Source organism: Haemaphysalis longicornis, unplaced genomic scaffold (assembly GCF_048455015.1).
Source record: "Haemaphysalis longicornis isolate Haplotype H1 unplaced genomic scaffold, Haemaphysalis longicornis Haplotype H1 scaffold_3, whole genome shotgun sequence".
NCBI lineage: Eukaryota > Metazoa > Arthropoda > Arachnida > Ixodida > Ixodidae > Haemaphysalis > Haemaphysalis longicornis.
Window position 1 is genome coordinate 43,008,959 of NW_027526335.1, and position 21,425 is coordinate 43,030,383.

Genomic DNA, 21,425 nt, shown 5'->3' on the forward strand with positions numbered 1-21,425 from the left:
CGAATTTAGCCTTAACGTGGCGTTTTGGGGTATAGCGTCTAAGGCGGGACCCGCAGCATTACGTAGGATATGCTTGACGTTTTTTGGCACTGCGTTAGGCTCATTGATGAGGTCACCTAATGTTAAGGATGAGAACAGGCCCATTTCCTTGGCCTCGCCTTTTTTGTAGATGTTTTTTTTAACCTACCCACGATTTGCTAAATGAGAAGGGAAAACGTTGGACAAACAACTTCCCTCCCGCCTTTCTTTTATTTCTACAATGGTCTTTACCTACACAACGCTCTTACTGAGGCAGAGCACGCTTTACAGACCCATCGATGAAAGTCGGGTGTTGGGTTTCCCCCGCACGTGTTACCACTGATTATTAAAAATCTAGGCTTCTTCAAACGTTTTCATTCGTGCACTACAATTAAATTCGGTTCCAGCGCAGCGTGTTAATACTGTAACGCCAGTAAAATTTGTTCACTTTTCAATAACTGAGTTCCCTCGGTGTCGTATTCACGTGCGTCATTATTTCGGAAACCTGACAACTCCAAGAAAGCATTAACAGCAGAGCTATTTAGGCTCTTACTTCCGCAGTATATGGTTACCAGAAAAAAAAAATACCATGGAAAAAGACAGAGCGCGCGACAGCGCGCCTCTCATGAGGAGCGATCGGCGTCGGCCACGTCAGCGCGTGAGCTTGCGCCACGTGAGGACCTCCCAAAAATACAAAAAAAAAAAAAAACGAGAAGCGCCCGGCGTCGTTTAGCCCGACCTTCAAGAACACTCTGCTCATACGTTCGTGGCCTCTCGCGTGCTCTTCTACTCGCCAGATCACGTGCGTTCGCGTCTTAAAGGAGCCATGAAGAGAACACACAACTTCGTTTAATTTGTAAGAAAAAGGACTCAGTATCTCACTCAGCTACATTACAGCCAAAAATGATGTTTTTTAACGAAAAAAAGCAAGAAGTATTTTAAAACCTTTCAAATTTTGCGCCACGGTGACGTGTTATGAGCAAGAATGGCGTCATACGGGCCAACAATAAAACAAATTTTCAGTGAGTTAACTGCACGTTAGCATTCAAGTGATGCGGTCAAATGGATCTAGAGGCCCCATTACAGACATCCAGTCATGTGTCGTCATGACAGGTCAGTTAGGTGACCGCCAATCGTACAAACAAGGTTCCGTGACGTCATAGAAAAGTTGCGGGAAATTGGCTAGGGGGTCGCGACTGCTTCACACGTTTCCTTTAATATCTCCGTTATTTGTTCGAAGATTGCGATGATATTGGTATCATTGTTATCGGGACTAAGCAGTCTTTCTAATAAATCCAACTTGTATTTTGTCTTCATGGCTCCTTTAAGTCGAGAACACAGACGCTGAGTTCGCGCTACAGATGCCGAGTTCGCGAAGCCGGTGGCCGCGGGTTCTAGCGCGTGCTAACGGTGTTGTCGACGTTAGTGAGAGACGCTAAAGCCTGCGCACAAAACTATCCCGGCCTGCCAGTCATAGAGAACTTGCAGCGGCAAGTTCGCAAATCCACGTGAGCTGCAACAACCGCGTTTTTGATGACGGGTGACGAACCACCAGCTCTGCCGTTTCTCCAGCCTTGCGCCACCCGTGCAAGCTGCGCCAATTTATTTTCTGCTTCAAGACCTAATTTTTTTTGTGACTTCTATCAACGAGACTCTTTTGCGGAAGCGCAATGGAAGCCACGCCATTTTTAAAGCTGACTACGCAATATTCACTTCATAGGGATTTCGAATTTCAGGAACTACCAATACGGGAATTCTCTTTTTATATGTTCGCGTTTGTTGGCGCAAGGATACGTGTGAATACGGGAATACTCGTACAATGTACAAGGCAGGACAGGAATTCGTAAAGTTGCAGCGATACACCATCTAAACAGCTAGGGATGGAAGTGTCTTTTTAAGAGCAGAATCTTGCACTCTTGTTTCGCATCAACAACGGCAAAAAAGAGGCTCCCAATACAAACATATTAATTAGAACCACATGAAAATGTGCTCGTCTCTAATTCAGGGAAGAAAACATAACCTAACTAGCAACGAACAAAGCTATTCTTGCAAGAAATTTATCCTTTATTGTTTCTTCTTTTTCTCCTCATACTTGCAAAATCATCTTGCCAAATTTTTCAACCGGCAGCAACTCCTTACAAAGTCTTCACGTTACACCGTGGGAATCGGATTTGGCTAAGGAGGCGAAACTCAAGCCGAAGTCGGGATTCATGAAGTCCAGAGCTAATTAACAAAACACAGGTGGTACAACTGTATCTGCTTAATTGGATTGCTACGTGCCCGACGTTCCAACGGCTCCACAGTCATGCTTCTTCCGGGCGGCCCTATTACATCCACGACCAGGTACCCAGCGGGGTCGTTTTTTTTTTTTTTTCTGAGCCCGTTCTTTTGTTTTTCATTTTGTCTGCTCTCTCCATGGTGCATGAAATATGAATTGACATTGGCTTGGATCAGTAAATGCAGAATAATATTGCTAGCACTAGCGGTGGCGTTCCTACTGGTTCGGATGGGGCGTTGATGTTGGGCTGATCGTGACCTTATTCGTTTCTGCGTAATATGAATCGGTAGGCGTTTTTGTTCGTGGAAGGACATTTTTATTTAGATTTACTCATCGCCTGCTTTAGGCTCGTTGAAATTCTGCAACGCAAGGCATGTAGTCAACGGAATGGCATTTTGCGATATGTATCCTACTGGTAAAAAAGCTTTAACAAACCAATTAGGCTTTTTCTCAGAATCCTTTGTTTTATTACTGACGTTATCCCATATTGTGATAAAAAAATTTATTGGATAAATAGGCTTGAATAATGGCTTTTCGCAAAATGACAGTTGAAATCAGAATCTTTTGTTCCCTGCAAAATCAAATAAAGGTTTGCGTGCCGAAGCTATTTTTTTCGGGGATGCGGATAATTTGGCTGACAGTGACTCCTTATACAGAGTGGAAAGCAGGTTAATCTCTTTATCCAGCAAGACCAGCGATAGATAACCGACACAGTCATCTTTGTGAGAAGAAATGTGGAAGGCTTCTACCAACTCTCTTGGCACCTGTTTCTTGTGGGAATATAAAATATATGTGTTATAGAAACACGGTGTGCAACCACATTCTGCGCAATGGAGGGCCAAGTGGGCGCTCTTGGAGGCTCGACGAATGCTCTCTTAATCTGATGTTAACACGGTGTCTAGTTTGCCCTACATACACATGACCGCACGTCATGGGGATGCGATATGAGTGAATCTTTTCAGGCACTGAAATCTCGGATACAAGAGAGTTACTTTATATATATTCACCAATGGTTACGCATGGAGCTTTCCCGCTTAAAAAATCGGAGTACTGTTTCTCAAGGACGCATCTCTATTTATCGTGACCCACAAAGCTACTCTTCATGCAACGAATCTGTCGTTGCATCTGTCTTTACAGTCGTTCCCCGCCGAACACGCCTACTCGCTACGGCCTTGTAAAAATGATCAAGGCTTGCCGACACCGGGCAACCCAAAACAACGCAGCCCCCAACAACCCGCTAGCCTGCCTGGCAAGGTCGCCGCAGTATGGTTACCGGCTTATTAAATTTCCAGCCAGCTGAACGCGGCATCCCAGAGTCAATGCCGGGCTCCCGCATAATCAAATTTCCTCGCACGCGCAGCCCGTACATCACGAACCCTTTCCGCCCCATTTGTGCACCCAGGTTGCTGTGTGGAACGATCGGTTCAAAGCCCGATATGGCTTGCACGTGGTTCGACAACGTCTCCGACGAGGACCACGTACCGACACACCCGTGGACACCGCCCTCTCCGCCTCCCATTTTTTTTTTCTTTTCCTCTGTCCCTTTTGTGATCGTCGCCATCCTTTCAAGTTCTTCTAATAAGGGCGAGTCGATTCTCACACACAGTGAAAAAAGCCGTGTCCAACATCGGTCGCGGAAAGTTCGTGGGCCGGGCGGCGTGTCCATCAAGGCGCGCAGAGCCATCAAACGCTATCGTTGGTATTTGTAGCTGATTACGTTCCTCGCGCGGCCGGGGCATGCTTTCGCGATTTTAATCTGGAGCGCCTATCCGTAAACACGGCAATTCCGGGTACTCTAGCGTATCGTTCAGCCCTTCTCCTTCTCTCATTTTTTTCTTCTTTCCTGGCTGCCTTTTTCCTCTCCCTCTCAAACGACGCCGGTCAAGCCACGAGATGTGTCACGTAGCGGGAAAAGCCTTTGGTTCCTTTTCTGTTGCTTTTGCGCGCATTCGAGCCTACTTCGTGCCGGTGCATAAAAAAAAAAAACAAAGGTAATCTATGCTGCATGGCGGGCTCGTAAAATTTGTGCGATTGCGTCATTTACTGGCGCGTGTGACGGTGCACCAAAAACTTATTCTGGGCTTTGCTTATTTTGTTCGTCTTTTTTTTAATTTCCTATAGAAGTAAAACCACGCACCAAAAAAGGTGACCTCAGATACGCGTCCAGGGAAAGTGGAACGTTTTAGGGCCGTATAAACGTTAAAATTAGCCAGAAATGTGGCGGACTTTATTGATAACCACCGAAGGTATATTTTTATGGCTGTTCGCTCCGTGTTAAAGAGGAAGTGAAGCGCGTAACGCGGAAATAACCTTGTTTGCTTTTCAATAAAGGTTTGGTTTTACCTAAGGTCACTCCAAGTCCATCCTCAATTGAACGGGTTTTTTTGTGCTATTTTTAGTTCTTCTCAGGCGCTCCGATGTGCTAGCAGAGCGATTATTTGTGCCTTAATTTGCACATTCTTAATCAAGACGCTACATCTTGTTTTATATTTTCACAAGGCCATAGTTTTGACAGCTTTTTTCTTACATTTTTTTCCTGGAAGCCCTTTTTTTTCAAACACAACTATGGCAGTAAATATTTCGATTAGAAAGAATATCACGTCGTCGTCTCTACTTTTTTTCTGGACTAATATATAAAAGGGTGTATTCCAATTCATCATGCGAAGCGACTCAACCCCTATCGCGGAGCCTACCTTCTTTTAAAGCAACGCCCTCATTGCGACCGGGGCTATTAAATGTGGGGTCCTTTCTAGAGCATGTCTCTTCAAAAGGCTTTGTCGACGCTGGGATGTAAGCTGGAAAGTTTTTCGGATATACGCAAGCGGGAGCCGCGCTATAATCTCACATAAAGCTGTTCCGACGGCAGAAGATGGCCTTTCGAAGACCGCTTGAACATGGAGGCCGAGTTCACTGAAAACTTACGTCAGGCTTGTCCGTGTCTGTATATATTTGATTGTTTTGCGAAGGGGGTACATTATCTCGAAGATACGTTACCAAGTGCAAAGAAATACATCGGCGCCTTCTCTTTTCGTAATCTTCCTTCACTGGGAAGGAAGGCTGGGCGACATCTTTCGTCATCTGCGTTTGCAGCGACGTGATCACTACCGCTACCGTGGCCGCAGAAGGAAGTCCGAGGCAAGGGCGCAGCGTCTGTCGTTAGCACGATGTGTTACGTATGTAGTCACCCATGCTCCTCACAATCTCTCCTACGTTACACCCCCTTAAATGTCACCTCTTCCCCTTCCCTAACACCGCTCTGCTCATGGTGCGGGCTTACCAAAGCCCCATCTCCCGCTACTACTTCCAACCTCTCTCCGGAGCAGTGGGAGGGGCTGCAGACTAACTGCCGATCAGACCTGGCCCCCCTCAACAGGGCTGCTGCAAAGGCTCAAAAGTACGTGGACTGAGGCCAAGCCGCGCCACTGAGTGACGACGCAACCACCACCGTTTGCTCCAATGAACGTACACTCTGTCTTACCCCTTTCCCGCTCCCTCCCTCTCCTACCATCCTTCCTCCCTCCCTCCCTCCCTCCTCTATCTCTCTCTGTCTCTCTCTCTCTACCCACACGCCACATTGACATAAACCTTTAGACAAAACTTGCCGCTGAACAGCGTCTTGCTTGATCCTCAATATACAAAAGCCACTCTGAAACTCTACAAAAAGAAGTCCAAGCACGTTCTAACAAACGTGAACGGCAGCGTAAAGCTGAGCTCAAACTTCAAGACAGAGTAAAGCTGAGCTCTTACTTCAAGTCTGCACATTAGCCCATCGCGCATCTGGCTACTTTCATCCGGTTTTCGTGCTTTAGCAATAAACTCGCGGCAATAAACTTCCCGCGCTAAAACCCTCGACGACAGCCGAGCCTTCGCGTTATGTTCGCGCCATTTCTCCCGCACATTTCAGCCAACGTAAAACATTCGTAGAAGGGAAGGCAACCTTTTCACGATGTGCATTAACGACTTCGAACGTCTTAAAGGAATACCGCTCAAAATGAACGTTTCAGCAGCAAGTCAGAAAAAAATATTTTTTGTTAGTTGCGCTGTTCTTTTATGAATTATAGCCCGCTCCTGTGTAATTACTTCAGCCTTAAGATCAATTGTTTCAAATGTACGACACGCTCTTTACTTGGACAGTTACAAAGTTTGGGTATTTTTAAATGTATTTACTCGGACAGTCACAACATGCGGTATTCTTTATATTCCCGCTTTATCGGCCACTGTATGTAATAAGAAAGGAAACTGTACGGCTTTTTACGTGGCAATCAGCTAATGACACCAAGGCTGAGCTAATTTCCATGGCGGCACAACTGTAAATTTGCTAATAAGGTCATCATTGTAGTAAACATCGATGACGCGACTCCTAAAAAATCCAGTGTTATCTAATTCTTCAAAAAAAAAAAAAACATTGCTGACAGCTGCTGCAAGGTTCTCCGTATTTACGTCTAACCTAGCCTGAACGCGTTAGTTGAACCCACTTTCTGTCCTACTATTTACAACCCACTCTGAATGGGGGAGCACGCAATGAACGTGCAGTCGGAGTAACGCCGGCATAAATAACGCTTTGCTTTTCCCGAGCCCCGACGTTAACGCGCTCGAGTGCCATTGGAAGTTTTGAAATGGGCACTCGAATCGGTAGCCAGAGGGCTACCTCGTTTTCTTTGCCCGCCAAAAGCAGCGCGGCCACGGGCCGCCGACTCGAAAAATCGGAAATGCTCGCGCGCGCATGCCGGAAAACAAGCCAGCCTGCCCACGCGCAAACCCCGCCAGGTATCAACGCGTTTAAGCGCTGCGCGCCCCGGCCATTCCACGTTTTACGGCCTGCGGGGTTGCCTCCACGGCCGGCCGCATAGCATATATGGCCGCATTCGGCTCTGGAAATGCGCCCCAGACAGAGACATTGCAGAGATCCGTTCCCCGTTCCCCTTCGGCCCAATCTCTCCTAGCTCCGTCACCGCGATTCTTCGGGATCGTAAAACAGGCCCGCGCTTAGGGGAGGCCAGTCGCCTTGACGCGGTTCAAGGCTCGGCGCGAACCTGTCATCGACAAAGTCTCAAACAGCGTCCGTCCCTTTTTGCGCACAATGCGTTGTAATGCGCAGACAATTAATGATTTCTTGAGTGAAAAAAAAAAAAAAAAAGGCTGCATGTCTGCTCTTTTCGTTGCAAATGTCGACGAAAGGCGATAGTCGACTGGCACCCCTGCCAAGTAAATGCCTCCCTTCTCTTTCCCGCTCACCTCTCATGCTGTTACTCTCCCGTCTCGTTACTCCCAAGATAACACGCTAGAGGCTTGCTCAAGTCAATTTAAATTCCCCGCGTTCCACTGCTCAAGTCGGGTGCCTCGATGCCAGCGCTGCCATACGGCGGAGACACGCGTGAATCGAGGCACCCTACTACAACGTTTATAGAACCACGTTGCCCTACTCCACGAGCGTTCCAAGCGGAACGTGGAAGCTATCTAGTAGAACTTTTCGTGTTGTCGCCGTTGGATTTCTTAAATGCCGCCAGGAGCTATAGTAGCGCGGGCAACGGCGCACAGCTGGTGCGCCGGAGCCGCACCAGCTGTGCGCCGTGAGACGTCACTGCTCCTCGAACATGCACACCACGGCTCTCCAGGAGCCATGCGAAACTGTTCAACCTCGGCCAGGGTAGCTCACGTACAAAAAAAACCGCCATTGCGAATAATTCAACCCGCGATCTAGACCTCAGCAAAACAACAGATCAGCCACGGAACTACAGTCACGGGTGTGTCATTAGAGTTCTTTTTTTTAGCCTGAAGTTATCCGGCGCCGCAAGCACAGTTTCAACAACCTAGTGTAAAGCGGCGCAGTATATGTCACTAACGACGACTTAAACCATTCATTACAATCCGATAAGCAGAATCATCGAACAAAACTCCGGTGCTAGCAATCGACCTCCATTTCTGCGCTAGAAACGCAAAGCTGGATATTTGCATCTCACAAAATGAATCGTTCGTCGTCTTCAACTTTTCTTGCAGGTGCTTTTTGTGAACGCAGCACGGTCATTAAACTTGAGTGCCTTTTGCAGCTATTTTTAGGCGCAGAAGAATCCACCATCTACGAATAAGCGTAACCTGTAGACGTTCTGCCGTCAACTTCTTACCCGTAGAGACCGTGCACGTACAGTGATGTAGAAATAAAACTCAAACACAGAATAGTGAACTGGAACGTGCAACACCTGAAACACAATTCAGATGTGCTCAGAAAGTGCTGTAATTCAATTTAGTTACTGCGACTAGGTGATACCGTCATTTCTTTTACGTGCGGTGAAATCGTACACTTCGCGTCTTTTGGTTCGTATTTTCGTATTTCCATTTGATTTCTTCCTGACTGTACATGTCCTTTGCAACCGTTTCATGTTGCATAACAAAATACCCTAAAACACGGATCCGATTTTAGTGCGAAAAAACCGTGCGTAAACCAAGCTTGCCCTGGACGAGGTGCCGAAATGAAAACGACGAAGGAGCACGGGCGCATGCGAGCAAACAGCACCGCATTTTTAAAACGCTCGCCAATAAAAAAAGATTGTATGCGAAGATTGATTCCCATCGATCAGAGGTCAAATGGTGGGTAACGAAGCTGTTGCGATCATAATGAGAAATCGATGCTGTATAGCTGTGCTTCTTTGGCTCCACTTTCGTGGTTGGCTCAACGCCGCTGTTGTGCCACACTAATCCTCCTCCCTAGACATTTTTAATGGCATTCCTTCTGTTTCAGTGAACCTGCGCACAGGCGTCGCTTATTAGGAGCAGCCGCTTGGCTGCTCCCAATATCATTTGTACCGTGACGTCACTTCCTGTTCCTGTACACCAAATTCAAGGAGTACAAAAGCGGGACAACTGCCGTCCGTTGCCACCTGAATGCCCACAATTCGGCCGCCGAAGGAATTTGAGGTGTCTTCCGCAGTCACATTGCCCCTTAGCGTCTTTTTGTTGTGTTTTGTGTTCGTTACGGCACACGAGTTATTGCATTATCCTGCACGTCTTTGTTATGCTTACTGCTTTTGTTATACCATGCTTTTGTTATACTAACTGCAGTGAGGTTGGGCCGTGAAAATGCGTATTCCGCAGCAAAACGTCGGAAAGATGTAGTCGCGCTAGCGTCGGTAACGACTGCGGTAAGTATTAAAATGAACATAAAAACTGGAACATGACCGTAGTAAAAAAAACATCTAAGTGAACAAAGATAGCATAAATACAAAAACAACTCTGCCCGCAACGCGTTAGCAGATGACACTTCAAATTCCAGCGGCCCCTACAGTTTTGCCGCATCGTTTAGCCCCCTTAAGTTGGCTGCTACTACTCTACCGCCACGTTTCCACAATATATGTGCACATATAGAATTCAAACACAAAGTGCGTCCTACAGGCGTTCTATGTAACTATTTGCACAAATATCACACGTATCAGCAGCTATAGCAAGCTATCAACTACCACTACCGACTACTACAACTGCCGACTATTTGTGCAATTAACAATGGCGGCTTCTGCTACTAGGATTACTAGGCGTTATCTGCCGCTAGCGCCTAGGTAAGCCGCGCTTCACCGAGCGTACCGTCGTTTACCTTGAGGAATATATCATCGTTGCTTGTTATGGCTCGCCGACAAGCTCGAAAGTTGCCTGTGGCTGCAAAAAAAACGACACTACGGTAAAAGATTATGAAAAGTATTTTTATCGATAGAAAAGTGGCGCTTTAAACGATTTATTTCCCAGGGAAGTTTTAGAAACTTCATGTAAGACGAACAAGAAAAAAAAGTAACCCTTTTTTGTTGATTTTGGCCTCATGAGCCAAAACAGGCCATTTAGTAAGCCAAGCCAAGTAAGGGCGGAACGGTGCTGGCTGTTATGCTGACGCCGCCGACGGCACGCTATTGCAGGGACATATTTCCCTCTAGTACGTGTTAGTATGACATTCTATGGTGCGTCTGGCTCATGAACGAAAATATTGTGGTCCGGTAATCGTCCTATAAAAGTCCGCTATCTCCCAGAGAAACAACGAAAAAAAAAATATTGTAGGAATGCGTTGAGCAGGTTCAGAGTACTGCTTATGAATGGTGAGCGTTCAGACGCACTCGCTAAGACGCTCATTCCTCGTATGACAACGCAGCGCCGGTGAAACCGTGGGAACGAGCGGTGGGAGTAAGTACTATCGGGATAAATTGAAATACGAACGCGTTGCTTTTAGCCCCGCGCATGCGCAGTGCGAACAACTTACGAAAGTTTGTGTACAACGTTGATATGAAAACACCGTTATTCGGCGTGTGAGCATTTTAGTTTCTCTTCAGACTTCATTTGACACATTTATCTAAACACCATACACCAAGAAGCATGTATCGCATTAGATAAGCCTTTATTACACGACACATTTGATGCCAAGAGTGGTCTGTCGCGAGTAGTTTGACGAAGAATGACTCCGGCGAAGCCTCCGAATTGTAAGTGAATAGAAGAAAAAAGTGCCTGGAGCTGAAGCAACCCGTGTTATCCCCTCCTTCATTACCCATTTTCCCCACCAAGTAGCGTTAGCCCTCCCTTACCAAATAAAAATTTTACTTCTACTCCTTCCCACCGCGTTCGGCGCCCGCTCACTTAAGCGTTATCTAACTTGGTCGCTGCGATAAGTGAACACGGGGTACGCAGCTACATTCCTTTATTTTTTATTTCGTTCTGAGCGCCAACGGACGATGGAAATACGATGGCCTAAGGTTGGTCACCAACTCCCGTAACTAGTTCGCACTGCGCATGCGCGGCCCGTCGCCAAAATGCGCGGCATGTACTGAAAGCCACGCGCTCCCTTGTTTGTATTTAAATTTATCGCGATAGTACATGAGGGTCAATAAGCCATGCTTTAGAGCCGACTGGTGCTGCATACTAACCAGAACGTTGGTCAGAAAACAAAATATTTTATCGCAAAATTCTTTTGCAGCAGCGAGCCCTCCGTTGGCTACTGATCGACGGAACTATGTCGCCCGCTTTAAACTGTATATGGTTGGGTAAACATTCTCTATCTTCAAAACAATTCCGCCTTAAAGTAAAAACAATATAACGAGCAATCATCACGTAGCGGGTACCTGATTTGAAAATTTGGGCTAAACGAAACACTTCGTACCCAAGCTATTTCAATGTTTCGTAGAACCGCGCATTTAGATGCTGTCGAGGACAACGCCGGGGCACATCCATTTTCAAAGTGCACTTAAGCCATGTAGTGGCGGCCTCCGATAAAATCTTCCTTTTTCCTAGTGGTTACAAAGAGTCAGGCGGTAGATTATGCACAAGCACAAAGAGAAAAAAAAGTAGAGAGAAAAACATGTGCATACAGAGAGAGAGAAAGAGAAGTAAACGTTTAACAGAGAAAAGACATTTTTCATGCACGGCTGTATTTTTATTCGGGTTCGGCTGAGTGCTCCGATTCACCTCGACCTCGATTGCTGCCGGCTGGGACAAACTGTTGGTGGAAATGCAACGCTAAGCGATTTCAGGTAGACCACACGCATTGATCTTCCCTTCGTTTTTCGCTTTCAACTAGTTATTTATTGGTGCAGCGCTATGCACCCGTTGACAGACCATATGACTTTACTGGCAACAGGCTTGTGTTTACAGTTCATCAAACAACCGCCGCGAAAACATGAGCCGTACCATACGTTTCGTTCATTCGTTATAGTGACTGCGCTTCAGTGATGGCTATTTATTTATTTTATTTACAATACTGCCAGTCTCTTCCCGAGACCATAGCAGCTGGGCTTGCAGATTTTACATACACGTAGTCTACACAAACAGCAGAAACATGCGGTAACAAAAAGAAAGAAGAACTGCAATCTTAAACGCGGATGGTCGTTAAAGTATACACAGCAGAATACGAAATATGTTTCAGTATAGTTATACATAAAAATATTTACAGAACAAACGATAAACACAAAAAAACAAATTATTTCAAAACACACATTTGTAGCCGGAAATACATAAAAACACATTTCAAACCTCAGTAACGCTAGCAGAAAAGGAATGTTACATGAAAAGGGATAAAACACTACAAATAACTGCACACATGTAGAGTCCTCGGCCACTCAAACAGTTCAATTGGAGGCTGTAATGCATCTACCAATGAAGGCACGGTGGGCTAAGATGTTGCATTTTCTATTTTTGAGGCAAAGTCCTTTAGCGAATTTGTGTTAGCAACGGAGGGGTCTAAACTATTCCATTCTCGTATAGCTAGGGGAAAAAAAGAGTTCTTGAAGGTGTCGTTCTGGAAAGAATATTCTTTTAGAGTATGGGAGTGTGTATGCCGGGTTGCGCGGGATTCTGGTAGGAAAATGTACCTGGATTTGTCGATTTTGTAATGGTTGTGAATTAACTGAAAAAGAAATTTCAGGCGTGCCTGTTTTGCTCTAGCCGCGAGTGTTGGAAGGCCACAGCTTGATAACATATTCGTCGGGGAATCAGTACGCCTATATCTATTGCAAATGAATCGCGCTGCTTTCCTTTGTACTTTCTCAAGTTTGTTTACGCTAGTGACTGTTTGGGGAAACCATATTGTACTGGCATATTCTAGAACCGGTCGCACATAAGTAGTGTAGGCTAAAAGCTTGGTAGATTGTGGAGCCATTCGAAGGCTTCTGCGAAGATAAAACAGCTCTCGTAGCGCATTTGAAATTATTTTGTCAATGTGTGCATCCCATCTAAGTTGTGAATTAATTGTTACACCTAAGTATTTGTGTTCATCAACTCTTTCAAGTTTCACGCCATTAATGCTGTAAACGTAGTTTACAGGATATTTCTTTCTTGTTAGACTCATACACACAATTTTTTAAGGTTAATCGACATTTGCCAATCGGTGCACCACTGGGCAATATGGTTTAATGAATCAACAAGCTCAAGGTGATCGGAATAACTGGTAATTTCTTTATAAACAATGCAGTCATCGGCGAATAGCTTTATGTTACAGGAAACGTTCTCCGTGATATCATTAATGAAGATGAGAAATAACAGTGGCCCAAGAACGGAGCCTTGTGGTACCCCAGAGGTAACAGGAACGGTTTCAGACGCCACTTGCTCAAACATGACAAACTGTGAACGGTCACTCAAGAACTCTCTTATCCAGCGTGTTACCGGTCCGTCCCCGATTGTGTGTAGGAGCTTCGTAATTAATTTATTGTGGCATACGGAGTCAAACGCCTTTGAAAAGTCTAGTAATATTACATCAGTGTGGTAACAGTTGTTAATAGACAATGCTAGGTCATGAACAACTTCTGTTAGTTGCGTAATTGTTGATAATCTGCTGCGAAATCCGTGTTGGCAAGGTGACAGGATGCCCTTTGTTTCCAAGAAAACTGTTAAGTGTTTTAGGATAATATGCTCAAATATTTTACACGATGTACTGGTCAATGAAATTGGTCTACAGTTACAAGGGTCGTCGCAATCTCCCGACTTCGGAATTGGTGTAACTTTGGCCTTTTTCCAGTCGTGTGGAAGCTGTGACAGCGAGAAAGATTTGCGGAAAACCAGGCCAAGATATTTACTACACCATTCGGCATATCGCCGAAGAAATGCGTTTTGAATGTTATCGGGACCCGAAGCTTTTTTAGGGTCTAGCTCTAGCAAAATGCTACAGATTCCTTCGATCGTCAGTTATATTTATTGGGTTTATTGTATCATTATTAGGCGATAGGAGCTGAGGCGTTTGCCCGTTATCGTTAGTGAATACCGAGTGGAAAAAGTTGTTGTAAGCATTAGATTTATCTCTTTTCTGTTCTAATGATAGTGTGGGACGGCCTGCTTTCCTAGGGCGGGAATGTTTCCAGAATCTTTGGGGGTGACCAGTAATAAATGACGGTAGCGTAACATTAAAGTAATGTTCTTTTGCTTTTTTGGTTGTGTTCTTGAAGCTTGCAATGGCAGATCGTAATTTTGTCACTTTCGTATGCCCCCCGTCCTGCTTTACTGCCTTCCGGAGACGTTTAACCTTTCGCTTTGCGTGTAAAACTTCTCTTGTAATCCAGGGATTCTTTTACTGTGGGCGCGTAAGCCGTAATGGAATGAAGTTATTCGTGCAATGTGAGACAATGTGTTTGAATCGTAGCCAAAGCGCGTTCACAGTGGTGGAAGGATTATGGGCCAAATCGATGAAGTCGTAAAATTCATGAGCCAAAAAAGTTAACACACTAGCGTCGTCGGCTTTGTTGAAGTCTGCGACAGGAGTTACTGTCGATTCGAACCGTAAGCCATAATCAAGTGTTATACTGCAGATTGGTACTCTGTGGTCAGATATACCCTCTACGACTTCAACGTGGGCGTCGTCAGGGTTTAGGTGGTTACTTATAAGGACTAGATCCAGTATACTGGTAGCTGTTCTTTGACAACGCGTCGGACAGGAAACAACTTCGCGGAGGTTGAAATTTAGCATCAGATCGATTAAAGCCTCTGAACTGGGTGAGGTGTGACGCATGTTTGTCCAGTTTATGTCTCGAAGGTTAAAATCACCCATCAGCATGACTGCAGATCTACGAACATGCTGTTGAAGAAACTCATGAATGGCAACTAAACACTCGGCACCACAAGATGGGCTCCGATAAACGCAAAAGCAATCGTAATGCGCCCTGGTCCCATAACTACCGGTTTTCATACACATTACATCCTGCTGACTGCACGAAAAAAAGACTTCGGCAGCCTCTAATATTTTCTGTCCTCGGCTGGTACGCCACCGTAGTTACGGTAAATGAGTGGGATAAGCTTCCGGTGGAGAGAATTCGTGATATGCGGGTTGTCCCCTTCCGACATATGTAATTACGTTTTGCATATCCCTCGGCTCCGGAGTATTGCCTACTACAGTAGAAGTAATAATATCAGTTACCGGTGAGGCTAGACAGGGTAGGTGAAACCCTTATCAGGACAAATCCGTCAAGAATAGCGGAATTCAAGCGACAGTAGATATCAGGCAGCTTTGCGTGCGTCCACTAGATCATGCTAAACGCTTTCTAGGGCGTCTGGCCACCGCTATGTTTTTCAGGCCTAAACATTTATTGCATCCCCAGAACGTACCCCTCCACCCACCCTCCCCGCTCCGTTCCTAAAATAAACTTTAAAATCTCATTTGTGGGGCCACTGTAACCTTTACGAAGAGCAAACGAGGTCGGTTAAGAGCCATTGGTAGAGCCGGCGCTCCCTAACCGATCTTTTAGTGCAATCGATGCTCAGCGGCAATCCTTTATCCTTCGAGAGCGAATTAAAGCGTGTCGCAACAACGCGCGAATTAAGGCACGCGGCCTCATTGCTCAATTATTCTCCCGCGAACGGGCGTGGAGCAGGATATCACGATACTTTGCAGCAATGCAGGGCATCTGCCATCATTTGCGCTCGGACGTGGGCAGCGATGCATGTCCGCATAGCGGTGCGATTCGTTCACCTGGTCTGGCTCCGCACCTGTTTTCACAATAAGAAGAGCTAGGGCACAAAATGGTCTATCCCGTAAAACGTTCACGAGCATCAGGCGTTTGTTTTTAGAGGCCTCAGGCAAACACGTAGAGGATGGGAGTTTACGTTGGAAAGAGCAGGAACGTTTTTTTTTTTGTTTTTTTTTTTGCAATAGTATTCCGGCGAAACCATAGAAACCATAGCAAACAATGCATTTTAGTATACTCGATCTTTCAAACAAAAGTCCGTCCGTCCGTCCGTCCGTCCGTCCGTCCGTCCGTCCGTCCGTCTGTCTGTCTGTCTGTCTGTCTGTCTGTCTGTCTGTCTGTCTGTCTGTCTGTCTGTCTGTCTGTCTGTCTGTCTGTCTGTCTGTCCGTCCGTCCGTCCGTCCGTCCGTCCGTCCGTCCGTCCGTCCGTCCGTCCGTCCGTCCGTCTGTCTGTCTGTCTGTCTGTCTGTCTGTCTGTCTGTCTGTCTGTCTGTCTGTCTGTCTGTCTGTCTGTCTGTCTGTCCGTCCGTCCGTCCGTCCGTCCGTCCGTCCGTCCGTCTGTCTGTCTGTCTGTCTGTCTGTCTGTCTGTCTGTCTGTCTGTCTGTCTGTCTGCATTTAAAAATTTTAATGCGCAGTTTTGTCGCTAAGATTACCATATCTCATTTTGTTTACGCCTCGACGCCTAAAGTACGCATTACATCATCATTCATTGCGGCATCGTGTCTTCGCCTACGTAGGCGTAATGCAGTTACCAGAAGAATGCGCGGACGCAAAATTAATTTTCATAAATTTAATTTGCAGGAAATTTCCTCACTCTCTGGTTCTACACCGAGATGAAGGAAGCGCACTGAACGCGTGTTATCTCTAAAACAAGTGTAATTTTAAGTAACCGAATTCTCACAAATAGACTTGCAGACAATTTTACATGATATTGTGCAGCCTGTTCCATTTGTTTTGTTTTTTGTTTAGTAAATATTATGCCTTTTTTTATTTCCTGCACTGAAAAGGGTTTATTTTTTACCTTGGATATCGTGGGACGAAGTAGTTTCCGTGTACGTAATTTAAGCCTCTAACGAAGTCGTTCCCAAGCTAAGACTCTTCTAAAGCTCTTTATAACTTTAGTTGGGGTGGGTTTGAGAAATATAAGGCAGCCCTGCACTAACTGTCATGTATCTCATAGACCCAAGTGAACCAAATATTGCCTTGCTTTTTTTCATTTCAAGCAATTTATCTCGTCGTGTTGTGAACTCACAGCCTCGTGTTTTTTTTTTTTTTTCACTTATATGATAAATCGCACTCAGGCGTCCGCGGGACATTTTGGTCATTTTACATATCTAAACATGCCATTAGTTCATTAGTTAAGAATAAGCATAGAACTACGTGTTTGGCGTAAGGGCCTAGGCGAAAGCAGTCTCACGCCTTCTTTTTTGGAAAATACGAAAGTAGGCATCCGCGCATGTTCGACCATCCGCTTCGGATCAGTAGGTAAGACGTTGTGCTGCGGAGCACCAGGGCATAGGGTACCGTATTTTCGCGCGTATAACCAATCCCTGCATATAATCAGCACCCCCACTTCAGCACGCCGAAAAATAAAAAAATAATCCTCGTGTATTGCCCGCCCATTTGGTACAGAAAAGGCAACTAAAACGCTACTGCTCAAGCAACACATCCCAAACTATGTAGACAGAGAAAGCGTATATTTAGCAAGTAAAACACATGGACTGAAAAGCGAAAGTCACAATTCACTTATAAAATTCATTTGTTAGAGCGCGCTCGTCCTTATTTTTTCTTCATTGTCGTTGTATGTTTGGCGTAATAGCTGCCATGGAAGGCTTACTCAGTGTTACTGGGTAGGAGCTTCACGGCACAACTCGCATTGCCGTGAAGCTGCACTAAGGGGAAAAAAAACCCGCGTATTATCCTCACCTTTACTTGGCGACTTAAATTTTCGCTCTTCTGGTGCGGGTTATACGCGCGAAAGCACGGTAAATCTTAGCCACGACGGAACCTTTCTTGATGTAGACAACAGAATTCAAACGGCACACTTAATTGACTGCGCACGCGTAGGGTTCAGTGAAAAAAATACAGTCCGTGTTTAAAATGGCTTCGAGTAATGCTTCCACCTGCAAGGAAAACTATTCGAAGCACCGAGTGTAGAGTCGCCAGTATTCCTCGTGTTAAAGCTGGAGAACTTCGCGCGTGGCGAATTTACCGTTGTGGCACCAAGAATTGTTCCATCTCCGAAGCCAACCTAACCAAATCAAACCAGTTTAACCAGAGGCGTTATTGAGGACAGCGGCATCCGAACGGTATTTTTCAGCTCAGCAGGCGAGCCTTTATAGGTGGCCGCGCACTCTCCGTTCTCCCAGGTGGCTCTCCGTATACCCAGGCGCTGCGTAGCAACGAATGTGCGTGGTGGGTTTTATTTCTCACGCTCGACGAATGCTTATTCACCTGCTTTTATTACCAACTTTAGGTCACAAAATCTCTATCACTTTTTCTCGTAATCGGACGTATGACAGTCAACGGGACATATGTGTACAGGTGCCGTCAAAAGTAATTGGAGCACGGTCTCGTAAATTTACGGGAATTCCTTCTTCCGGAAACTGTCTGGCTGCATTCGTGTGCGTTTAAAGGAGTCATTCTTAATAGAAAAAGCTTCCTGTAAACCGGTATTGGCTCTCATAAAGCCATATTTTGTGACTCACAAATCCTCGTTCCAATTACTAATGTCAGCACCTGCACGTAATGAGATATGCAAGGCTTTGCCTTCAAAAGTGCCCATGTATGCGAGACCATTTGGGTGAACGGATAATAATCGTATGTGGTCAAAACAAACCCGTAGGTCTCCCCTACGCGCACTCACAGCCCAAGTGTAAATTCGGCGCGCACAGCATCAACTCAAACATTTATTTAGTTCTTTTTTTTTTTCGGAGGCTTAGTTCGCTATTCTAATTCCAGGTATTATGCACGCTACTACCTACTTTCACAGTCCCCGCTAGATTATCTCGGTGCCCCGCAACACTCGATCTATTTAAGCAGATTGTTCCCGGCGCAACGGCTTAAATCGATCCACCCAGGCTTATCTCATCCAATCTCGTGTAGGGCAAACAGCATTTTGTATACGAATAGCGTTACGAAAGGCGTCTGGTGGGATGTACTTTTAATCGGGGCAAGGAGGGGATGCCAGGAACGAGAACGCCGTGGCAGAAACTGCTTACAATAAGCGCTTTACTGATAATGGCAGGAACCATGTATTGGGTTGGTTTGCTTATGTTGTGTTATTACCGCCCGGCCGCGCCGGGCTTTGTTATCTGTGTGCTAAGTGAAGTGCTTCTTGCGCTCTTTATTCTAATAAACTTGCTTTTCCTCCAAGAGAGCTGAGTCGTATTTGGCTATGAGACAATATGACGTTAGCGTATACCAATCCCAGGTTGTTTCCGTGATGATTATTTTTGCATCCTGTGCGATATTTAGTGTGATATGATGATTCAAGATGTTTCCTTATATACAGGTTGCCGCAGGTTTGGTGCCAATGTAGATAGACAACGCTTTGTCAAGCGCCGTGTTTACAGCTTTGAATATTTGCAGAAACTGCAGTTTGCAGTTTCCGACCTTTTGTTTTGGTTGTTACCAATATTTAATAAAAGTTTAAACGTTTTATTTGGTTAATAGAAACCAACATGCTAGAAAAGAAAATAAGGTCGATTCAATCTATATTAAAATTGTACAGAAGTGTCCTTTGGTCATGAATGCCAAACAGCTGACAGGAACGAGCTACGCAAATACGGTGCTATATATTTCTCGCGCGAATCACTTTTGTTTGTTTATATCTATAAAAAGAAAAACATGAAGGTAAGTAAATTCAATTCAAAAAGTTTGCGTGGTAACTTTTTTTTTTTTGCTAACAAAATTTTATGTCCATCTCCTTACAAATAACAAAAAAATACGATGAACGAGTAAGAAAACAGCCGGGATTAAGTCATCTATCCGCCATGGCCAATGTAAAACCGTCACTGAACTAAGGAACAAAACGGTGCGCCAAAGCACGGCGAAGCCCCGCTTAGACGTACAGAAACGACGGAATAGGCGAGACACGTCAAAGCAAAACAGCGCGTTCCCCGTCAGATGTCATCAGTGAATCAGTGCGCATACACACATTCTCCAACAGCGGTCGCTGTCCGTACACGGAAACGGAGCGACGAAACCGATCACCGAAATGCAGAGTCGCCGGCGGCCGGCCAGCGTCCATCAGCGACGCTAACCTGGGCGCATTGTGTGACCAACATTGGCGCGCGGAATAGCCGCTGGCGCTCATTAACTGGTCCGTGCGATTGCCCCCTAAAAGGCCATTCTAATGGGTCCCGCTATCAGCTAGTTAGCCGGGCTTCCTCCGTAATCATCATCTATCACAGCTTCCCTTGTAAAACTGTCCCCCCCACCGCCGCCGCATCTTTCCCCCGCCGGCCGGGGGCATTATGTTTGCCGCGAGGGTGTTAGCGTGTTTTCGATGCGGCGGCGGAGGGGAGCGCGGAATTTTGAAAACGTTTTAATGCATTTCGTTTTTTCAGCCCCCTTCGTGTGGAAACTAATTAGGCCTGTCCATCAGACTAATTCGGGCAAATCTTTATTGCCAGAACAAATTAAGCACTTTAACTAAGTTCAGCCCTGTCAACTAAGCCAAAGAACAACGGTTTAAGAGGTAAATCAAAGTAGCAAGGTGGCCACATTCAGGCCTTAGATTCCTCCCTTCCAAACAATGTGCGAACGAGGTGAGGAATAATTTATTGTTAGACACTTAACGAACGGTGCGCAACTCACCTGCGGTGGCACCTGGCACCGGTAGCATAGCGCTTCACAGCAGGTGCGTCCCCGGTTTATCCTCAATCGCACTCGAGGCCACTTCCAAAGGATGTCTAGCGGCTGATTGGCGCGAAGCCGCGGCAGCCAAGGCGATGGCAAGAGCGGTGGGCGATGTTCGGTGGGCGGTGCGGCAGCAGTCCACCAGCGCGTCCGTTCACGACACAGGGCCGAAAGGCTCTGCGCCGGAGCCCGGCCGTGGGCTGTCCAACGCGCGCGCTCTCTCGCGGTGCCGAGGGGAAGGAGCGCGCGGTGCGGCGCTTTCGCCCACCTATAGCCTGCGCCCGCGTAAAGAGGTCTTCTCCCCCACGCTCGGATGGTACACGGCGAGCGCTTGTCCCGGGCAGCCATTCCCGCCTTTTCTCGCCGTCTTGCTGCGAACAAGCGAAAAACACTATCAAAAATACAGATTGGCTCCACTTTCACTGAAACAAACAAAAAAAAAACACCTTGTGTGCAGTAAACAAGTGCATTATGTCGCGTGCCTTGCGGATCTGTATGCGAGATTTCGTTTTCTGTCTCAGCTAGTGTCGTGTTGTTTTCGTTGTTGCTACCCATGCTGTCGATTATTTACGACGAGTTCTGGCTCCGTGTTCGGGCAATGATGCAACCTCGTTATGCGCGCAACACCCACGCTTAAGTGTCACACTCCTTTTTTGCTGTTCATTGCACTACACAGCAATCTGCAGCTAGTTGTTGTTGTTGTGTTTGCGTTTACTTAATAGCCTCAAGGTTTAGTAGACATTAAGCGACTCCGCTCTAAATCCAGGGAACTAGGTTAGCTTCCCGGATAAAGTCCAACAAAGAACGGTAGGCAGGGCCAGGGAGCCACCGATGGTAATGCGCGTCTTGCCGCAAA

General features: G+C 46.0%; 1 protein-coding gene across 4 annotated transcripts in view; it reads right to left on the reverse strand.

Moving 5' to 3' along the window:
- Positions 1-20,934, reverse strand: part of LOC144174341 (leucine-rich repeat, immunoglobulin-like domain and transmembrane domain-containing protein 3) — a 265,557-nt gene extending 244,623 nt beyond the window's left edge. For all 4 annotated transcript variants that reach the window (XM_077702992.1, XM_077702990.1, XM_077702989.1 and 1 more), the window contains exon 1: positions 20,528-20,934. The gene's annotated coding sequence lies outside the window, so the exon portion shown is untranslated. The remainder of the gene's footprint in view (positions 1-20,527) is intronic.
- Positions 20,935-21,425: the final 491 nt, after the last annotated feature.